At 39.6% G+C, this 9770-nt stretch overlaps 1 pseudogene; it reads right to left on the bottom strand.

The window, feature by feature from the left end:
* Window positions 1-1662: 1662 nt before the first annotated feature.
* Window positions 1663-7487, bottom strand: LOC131332787 (probable indole-3-pyruvate monooxygenase YUCCA4; annotated as a pseudogene).
* Window positions 7488-9770: the final 2283 nt, after the last annotated feature.

Genomic DNA, 9770 nt, shown 5'->3' with positions numbered 1-9770 from the left:
TCTCATTTTCCGTTTGAATTTTGATGATCCAAGCCGCTCAATGTGTTTAGAATGTGATTTTAAGAGTATCCGCGAGGAATTGGCAAAAAAAAAGACCGGGAAGGTCTTCATCTGAGCAGTTTTAATTAGAACTGTTTGATAAAAAATAAACAAAAATTGCTCGGATGAAGCCCTTCCCAATCTTTTTTTTGCTAATTTCTCTCAAATACCCTTAAAATCACGCTCTGAACATATTGAGCGGCTTGGATCATCGAAATTCGATCGGGAAAGAAAGGTCCTTATTTTATTAAGTTAAGGTGGTCCTGAGGAGAATGAGACTCTATACACAGTTACACACATACATACGTAAGAGAGAGATCTGTTTTTTTTTTTGTTTTTTTTTGTTTTTTGTTTTTTTTTTTTGGGGGGGGGGGGGGGGGGGTGGAAATTAATTTCTAGGGGTTTTGTTTTGCTGATGTGGGCCCACCACCACATCAGCGTCGGGGTTGAATGGAGTTGCAGAAATCTAGCGTGGCGAGGAAGAAGGTAGCATATATACACGAATGCCTTTAGCTGGTTTTTTTTTTTTGGGAAAACCCAAGATTTCTATTTATGAAAAAATCCCCACAATGGTCAAACCGACTTAAAGAAGGGCAAAAAACATGACACACCGTCCGGACAAAAAAAAAACCGAGTTCTTGTTAATAAGACTGTTTGAATGATCGTGAATCCCGTCCCGTGACGGTTGCTAGAACTAAAGGCAAACACAACAGTTTTTTAAGTCTCTATGTCACACTATGTGTAGATTGTCAAACAAAAAAATGGAAATTGATTGGATGGTAATTAACTACCTAATCGAATCACGCACCTTCCTACAAAAGATAAAACAACCAGAAATGAACGTGAATATGATTCAATTATTAATTACGTACTAGTTATCTCCGAAGTCTTATATATTAAAAAACTAGTGTTCATGGATGATGTACACTCTGCCGCCTGGAATGTAACAAAACAACCGAGATGGATCTCATATGTTTCGACTGGACGTTCAGCCCAACCTTTTTTTTTTTCTCGGCAAGAGTACTTTTGGAAATGGTTGGAGATTTGGATATGGTATTGATGAAGAAGAAGATACTACTACAATATTCTGGTGGTGTTGGCACGGCAGTTAGCAATAGAGGGACCAAGCTTTTCTCAACGTTGGAGATCATGATCTAACCGTTGATTCTTCTTGGTTGACCTCTGCACATTAGTTGTTCACAGTTAGATTTCGTTGAGGACGCTAATTATGCCAAAAATTATATATCGATTGTCCACCTCCGATCCTGATCTCGTTTTGATAATTTGAACCTGTTCAATTTTAAAATTTCCGTGTCCATTGTCAATGTAAAAAATCCGGATTGGTAGGATAGGTATTCATCTAATTTGTTTTCGATTTCCTATTGATTGATGACACCACACAATCAATATTTCTTGCAACTGGTGAATTGTATCATTAATTTGTCGCAAAATACTAAGAGAGCATTCTATATATTGCAGAATTGCATTCAGAGTACATGGCTAAATAGCACATACATAGAACCAAATAAGGAAAGGAAAAAGCAGAGCCTTGCAAAATTGGTCGATTTACAAAAAGGAAAGAACCAGAAAACAGAAAGGAAAAACAGAGGGCCTGCTTTGTGCTTAGTGAAGAAGAGTTAAAAAAGAGGCCTTCTTGGGCATTCCATCTTCTGTAAAGAAATCACTACACTGCATTTCATTTCCAAAGAGAAGGATAAGAAAGGCTAAAGTCATATCATATTTCAAGTAGTTCATCCAAAATGCATATATTTACATATATCCCTCTATCTATACTTCCATTCAAAGAAGCAAGGGTAATGATTTCACACACTAATTTTCTTTTCAACTACATTCTTCTTGGTCTTTATCAAGTGAGGTTATAAATGTATTTATGTTCAAATTTAATATCTTCAATTGTCTCGCCCATACAAAAGTAATTGAGTTCCAACATTCATTTTCGTAATGTGATACTACTTTTTTGTGCCAAATTCCATAATTATTCTTTGTCCCAAAGTTTTGCATTCTGATGCACTCTCATCCCCGCAATTAGACATTGAGATTCACGCTTTCTTTTAGGATAAGATTCCTAGCACATATGGTAATTAAAAGTGTAATAGTACATGGATAGAATAAAATACTAGGAAGAGGACCTTAGCTAGTCTCCAACAGTAAAGAGGACCTTAATTAGCTAGCACATATGTACCCATAGCTTTTTTCAAGGAGCAGGATGGCTTGACCCTTGAATAGTAGTTTGAAGATAAGCATTTGCTTGAACTACTTGTTCCATAAACCTGCAAAACCTGGTGGTTGAAGACTAGGATTTGAATGAATATATATATATATATATATTTAGAAACCTGAAAATTAAAATTTTGGAGGGAAAGTTTGAGTTTTGGAGACAAATTGAATGAAATTTTGAAGAGTAAGGATAGAAATGAAGAATTAGTGATTGGGGTGTGTGTGCGTGAATAGTCACTACCTTCTTCGATCAAAATAAATTATTTTGATTCTTCAAAACAAAGAGTTGGGTTGAAGATGCTCTTAAAGGGGTTTGCTCATTACAAGTTCTCAAAAACCTCCTACAAGGCCGATAGAAAAATACCTCCTACAAGCTATCAGACTCTTGTGGGGCTAGTACAAACGAAACTTTGTTGGTCTCCCTACTAGTAGACGGTAGGATTGATCTTCTAGAGATAATCATTGCGCGTGTAAGTTGAATTTGATACCCTGAGTCATAAAAAAATGAACTACATGTTGGATCTATAGGCAAGAGCAAAAAGAGCACTTTCTAGATTTCTTTCTTGGAAGAAACAAAAACCATCCTTAGAAAATAGAATATATAATGACAGCTATATTTCTTGACACCAAACAATTTTTTTTTCAGGTTTTTCCAAAATCTGGGGAAATAATCCAAGCAAATGCCATCAGATTTGCTCTTTCGTATATGATGACAAGTAAGGTTTTGTAGGATATGCATGCGTGACAGAGAGAAAGTGACATAAGAATGGTACTAATCTAACCAAAAAGAAACAAATATTACCTTGAGCCAACAAGGCACATTGCTCCTATACCCGGCCAGTTGCTAAGATTATAGAATCATACTCTTTTTCTTGTCCATCCCTGAACTTGGCGCCATTTCTGGTTATCTCCCTCACACCTTCCACCACCTAAAAGCTTCAACAAAATTAACCAGCGAGTGTTTTTAAAAGGAATATTTAAATATTCATCTTCTTTATCCATGCTATGTAAGAATTCATCCCGCCCTTTTTTCATGCTTATGTTTTCATCCTTGCAATATGTGAATTACCATTATTACCCTTTTACTATGATATCTATAGGAGTAGATATATACATTTATTGTTTCCTAAATTAAGGAGATTCTGATGAATATCAATCTTTGCAATTCAATGAGATATCATAGGAGGATTTCAAGATTTCAAATGTTCAAATTATTTTAAACGATGTTTAAGCCGATATCATGGTAAATAAACCATCTGCATTTACAACGTGAAATATTTAGAACATAGACAAATAATTAATTAACCATGAAATAGTTTCATGGTAAACGGTTCAAATAATTAACCATGAAATGATAGGAACATAGACAAACATATTTTATGGTAAATAAAGTAAATAATTTACCATGAATTAATATAATAAAACTAAACAAAACCAAAATCGAAAAACCTAGATCGTGGCCTTCTGGCATTAACTCCGACCGCAGCCACCACCGTGACCGCGTCATTCTTCTTTCACGGACTTCGCAACAATGGAGGCTGGACTAGAGTGGATTTTTGTCGTTTGGGGTGAATTTTCCCTGGACGAGTTTCATGGTAAACGGTTCAAATAATTAACCATGAAATAGTTTCATGGTAAACGATCCAAATAATTAACTATGAAATGATAAGAATATAGACAAACATATGAAAACATATTTCATAGTAAATCATGGTAGAAGTAAATAGTTTACCATCAAAACAAGTATTACCATGGTTAAATTGCCATCATAATTTCGAGATACAGGCCTAACTCTCACAGACCACAGGTGAGTCGGTGACTCAACCCAGTCCTTGCTGATTGAAAACGAAGCAATCAAAACAAAACAAAACAAAAAAAAATATACACAAGTCTACTGCAAAAATTGGAATTTTTTTTTTCAAGAGTTGGAACTATCTAAAACCCAATTTTGAGGTCCAAATCGCAGACCCAGATCGTGAAAACAATGCCTCAAAATTGCCGGATTGTCAGGACGTCGACGGCACTCGTTGACGGCGGCCACATAAAGAAACGTCAGAACACAAAAACTCAAAAATACCACTGTTGCATGTGAGAACGACGATGGGTGATTGATTGACGACCGGAAGAACATCGTCGTCGATGGGTACAGATCAATGGAGAGTCAAAACTGCATCTATGCCCTAAGTTTCGTCTAGAGCTTCCGCAAGAGTACGGCTCGGAGGAGGAGGGAGGAGGCGGAACCGTGGAGGAGGCGGCACCGTTCATCGCCGGAATTCGCAACCAAGATGACTGGTATGAATTTCTGCCGTACATGAAGGATTTTAGGATAGGGAGCAAGAATTTAAATGGATTGGTTATCGGGATGTCAAGATTCTTGGGATTGAGAGGCGAAAATTTTAGGGGATCCATCGCCGGTAAAGATGAATATTGTCGATTAATATCATAAACGATAATCACGGGATGCGGACGCGAGAAATTTAGCGTATCTGGTAGCAGTGCCGAACGGAAATCTCGCGAGGACGAAAGGGATTAAGGTTTCATCCCTAATTTCAACGCTATACACACACACACACACTTAGAATCCAAAGAGGGATCCCGCATGGCCTTACCGTGCGGGACTCCCTTTTTCCGATCAAATTGCGACGATCCGAGCCGCTCAAAGTGTGCAGAACGTGATTTTAAGGGTACATGCGAGAAATCAGCAAAAAAAATAATTGGGAAGGGCTTGATCCGAGCAGTTTTTTACTGAACCGTTCAATAAAAAACTATTCGGATTAAGCCCTTCCCAATCATTTTTTTTTGCTGATTTCTCGTAGGTACCCTTAAAATCACGTCTGATCACTTTGAGCGGCTCCGATCGTCGCAATTCGATCGGGAAAGGGGAGTCCCGCACGGTAAGGCCGTGTGGGATCTCTTAGGGAGTCTTTATTTTAGTTAAAATGTGGACCTCCTCATTTCTCCCATTTTCCAATTGAATTTTGATGATCCGAGCCGCTCAATGTGTTCAGAACGTGATTTTAAGGGTACCCGCGAGAAATCGGCAAAAAAAATGACTGGAAAGGGCTTCATCCGAACAGTTTTTGTTTGAACCGTTCGATAAAAAACAAACAAAAACTGCTCGGATGAAGCCCTTTCCGGTCATTTTTTTTGCTGATTTCTCGCGAGTACCCTTAAAATCACGTTCTGAATACATTGAGCGGCTCGAATCATCGAAATTCAATCGGAAAAGGAGGTCCGCATTTTATTAAAATGAGGTGGTCCTTACGGAAGACAGACTATATATATATATATATATATATATATATATATTACTATAGATAATAACAAAATGGCAAAAATGGCATAAAAACTAGTACGAGGATGAAATCATAATTAGTTCAAAACGGGAGGACGAAATCTTAACTCTGTTAGGCTTCTAGGATGAATAATTAAGCCTCCCATTTTAAAACTGCAAATATGGAACTTAAAAGTAGTAGTATAATATGAGCCCATACAGGGGTTTGTTTGGTTGGTGATTACCTTAATTTTACCAGATTTTATTTGTGACAATGCTCCGACGTCTAGCACCGGGGTCTTTCCGGTAGCATTTTTTAGCTCAATGGGGCCAGTTTTCGGCCTCCGGAGGCCTAATTTGTCTGTGTTGCCTATGGTGAAGTTGGCCATGAGTAATAGGAGCTTGTCAACTAGTCTTAGTGGTAGCCATTTGAGAAGTGCCATTGCTATTCCAAAAGTTGAGAAGCCAAACATTTCCCTAGGAAGGATATGTACCTGATAGGATCCAAATTTTGTTAGACATATACAGCAATCAAAAGGGACTATCTACATATGTCAATTTACCTACATCTAATGCATGATGAAAATGGCTACTCAGTGCCCGAGACTCTAGCTAAAGTAGAGTCTTAGAAGAGAGCAAGAATGGTGAAATCTTACCCAGTTTCGATTAGAGGGAAATTGATTTTCACACTCTCTTTTGTCAGTAAACATGTGAATCTACATTACCGTTTCATATGTGAAAAAGTGAACCAATGGAAGGGTGTCAGTATAAATTCACATGACTAAGAACAAAAAAGGAGAATTCAAATGGTAAAAAGTTGAGTGCAAAAAATCACTACCGTCCTCCATAGATGTTTTGTGACTAGCCACATAACATGTTTTGTGTTGAAAGCATCTTGTTTGTAAAGCATTGCCCTTAGAAAAAGTGATGAAGAAAATAGATTTTACTTGTTTTTAACTTAGCCCAAGCATGATTTGAATGCATACACATATGAATAAAAATTGATCAGGACAATGAGAGGCCCCGTTCCAGAACATCTTCTTAAAAAATAAGTACTTATTTCACATTTTTAAACTAAAAAATAATGTAAATAAAAAACAATATTTTTTTTTGCATCGTATAAAAGATATCGATAAGATCTATCAAACAAGATTCATATTGCTAGAAAAATTATTTGCATAAACACATTATTTTTGAGCTTGAAATTGCCTTCTTAAAAAATAAGTACTTATTTTTAGTTCCGGAAAAAAATACAAAAAGCCAAATGTACTTCAAAAATTAAATGACTTACAGTGCTTCTAACCACCAAATGAGGGGTAGCATTGTGCCTGCATACGTCCAAACTAACCTCCATACCAGAATTCCCACATCCAACAACCAAAACCCTCTGATTTCTAAACTCACATCCAGAGATATACCCACTTGTATGCACCTATCCCTTCAAACTTTTTTTTTTTTGGTAAATAATCCCTTCAAACTTGTCAATCCCTTGAATATCTGGCTCAAAAGGCTCTGCATTTTCGCTGGTAGCAACTATAAGCCACTGTGAAAAATACTCACAATCTTGAGTTCAAACCCTCTAAAATCCAATTCTAGAATCAAACCCTGCTTTTTCCACTGCTTGCTTGAACCTTGGCTCAATGGAGAAATGCTCTGCATATGACTCAAGGTAAGATATGAACTGGCGTTTGGTTAGATATTTGGGGAAATGTGTTGGGAACCCAAACAAGGGTAGTTGACAGAAGTGTTTGGGGATGTGGAGTTTGAGACGATCATATGTTCTTTGTTGCCACAGAGAAGCCAAACAATCACTTCTTTCTAGAATCAGTGAGGGTATTCCATTGCTTTTTAGGCAAGCTGAAACTGCTAGTCCAGATGGTCCAGCTCCTACTAGGATTGGTCCTTGAACAATCAAGAAATTTGGTTGATTATCCATTTGATTTTTGAAATTAAGAACCCATTCGGAAAATCACCAAGAAAAGGAAAGAAATACCTAAGCGAAATGGAGTCCTCTATTTCTTTTGTAGTAACTTGAAAATGGATAGTGGGGGGGGGGCCCTGAAATCACCCTTGACCCTTCTTCCCCTTGTTGACTAGTGAGGGTGCTCGCCGAGTCTAAAGAGGTTTCTACCGAGCCCGGGAAGGTTTCCACCGAGCCTAGGGAGGTTGCTGCCGAGCCTGGGGAGATTGCCACCGAGCTTGGGGAGGTCGCCACCGAGCCCGGGAAGGTTGCCATCGAGCCTGAGATAGGAACTTGCCGAGCTATGGAGAGGAGCTTGCAGAAGCTTCTAAATTGATCTTTGGCTATTTGTTAGATCTTTTGGGAGCATAAATCAGCCGAACGTTACAACAAGTGTTGAATGTTAGGAAAATGACCGTCAAACGTTAGGAAAACACCACTTAGTGTTAGGGAAAGACCAGCTAACGTTAGGAAAACGACCATCTAACGTTAGGAAAACGACCATCTAACGTTTAGGGAAAGACCAGCTAACATTAGGGAAGACCACCTACCGTTATGGAAAGACCTGCTAACGTTAGGGAATGACCACCTAACGTTAGGGAAAGACCTGTTAACATTAAGGAAAAACCAGCCAACGTTAGGGAAACGACCACTCTACGTTAGGGAAAAGACCACCTAACTTTAGGGAAGGACCACCTAACGTTAGGTAAAGACCAGCGTTAGGGAAATACCAGCTAACATTAGGGAAAGACTGACTAACGTTAGGAAAAGACCTGCTAACATTAGGGAAATACCGGCTAACTTTAGGGAAAGACCTGCTAACGTTAGAGAGACAACCGGCTAACGTTAGGGAAAGACCTGCTAACATTAGAGAAACGACCACCTAACGTTAAGGAAAGACCAGCTAACGTTAGGGAAACGACCACCTAACGTTAGGGAAACGACCGGCTAACGTTAGGGAAAGACCATCTAATGTTAGGGAAAGACCGACTAACGTTAGGGAAAGACCACCTAACGTTAGGGAAACATCGCCGAATGTTACGCCTCCTATAGCTCTCGATGTGAATGGGTCCACAAAGTGAAGTGTTCATAGCAAATACTAAATTGGTTCGTGACCCTTTTAGACGTTCCAAAATTATGGATTTTTTGGCCCCCTACAATAGCCCCTCAACTCCTTCTTCCAGCGATCAAAGTTGAAGGAGGAGTTGAAATGTGGGGGCTAAACAATAGACAATCCTGTCGGATTTCCCTAAGCATACTAGTCGAATGCTAGGGGTGAAAGTGCCTGAACCCTAGTGTCGCGTATGCATGCCGAACGCTAGGGGTGAAAATGCTTGAACCCTAGCTTCGCATAAGGACGCCAAACGCTAAGGGTGAAAATGCTTGAATCCTAGCGTTACATAGGGACGCTGAACGCTAGGGGTGAAAATATCTGAACCTTAGTGTCACGTAGGGACGCTGAACACTAGGGGTGAAAGTATCTGAACCCCAGCGTCACGTAGGCACGCCGAACGCTAGGGGTAAAAGTGCTTGAACCCTAACTTTGCGTAGAGACGCCAAACGCTAGGGTTGAAAGTATCTGAACCCTAGCGTTGCGTAGGGACGCCAAACGCTAGGGGTGAAAGTGCCTGAATCCTAGCGTCGCGTAGGCACGCTGAACGCTAGGGGTGAAAATATCTGAACCCTAGCATCGCATAGGGACGCCGAAACTAGGGGTGAAAAGGACGAGCAGAATACAAGCCCCAGTGCCATTGTTGTTGGTAGCCCCATCCTTGTTCAACCTCCAGGCTTCTTTTGAGAACAGCTACCACTCCCTCTTAGGGTTCTCATTCCTAAGGTGTACCGAGCCCCAAAGGGTTCAAGTTGGGGGTTAGTATCATCAGGAAGAGTTTCCTTTTCGGCATGCTTCCTTTCTTCATTTACAATTTTCAATACGTTGGCTTCATGGACGCTCGAAAGTCGCTCATGGCGATGCCTTCATGCTATGCAACCAAGCTCGACCGAGGAGGATATTGTACGAGCTCGGGGAATTTTCAACTACGAGCTGCCACTACAATCATCACTTGGGATCAGGCGCGCACGGGGAAGGTAATCAAGCCAATCAGCAAAGTAGAGGAGCCCGTGAAGCTGATGAGAGGAGTTGTAGCAGTGTGGAGTGGAGTTGGTTCGGGGTAAGCCCCAAACGCTTGTAAGTTGAGTAAAAAGGGGAAGATAGGTATGGTGTTCAATTTCACAACATAGAGAGTTAGGAGAAAGTGT

This window comes from Rhododendron vialii, chromosome 7a, assembly GCF_030253575.1.
Source record: "Rhododendron vialii isolate Sample 1 chromosome 7a, ASM3025357v1".
In the NCBI taxonomy this organism is placed as follows: Eukaryota; Viridiplantae; Streptophyta; class Magnoliopsida; order Ericales; family Ericaceae; genus Rhododendron; species Rhododendron vialii.
This window is presented reverse-complemented; position numbering and strand designations above follow the sequence as displayed.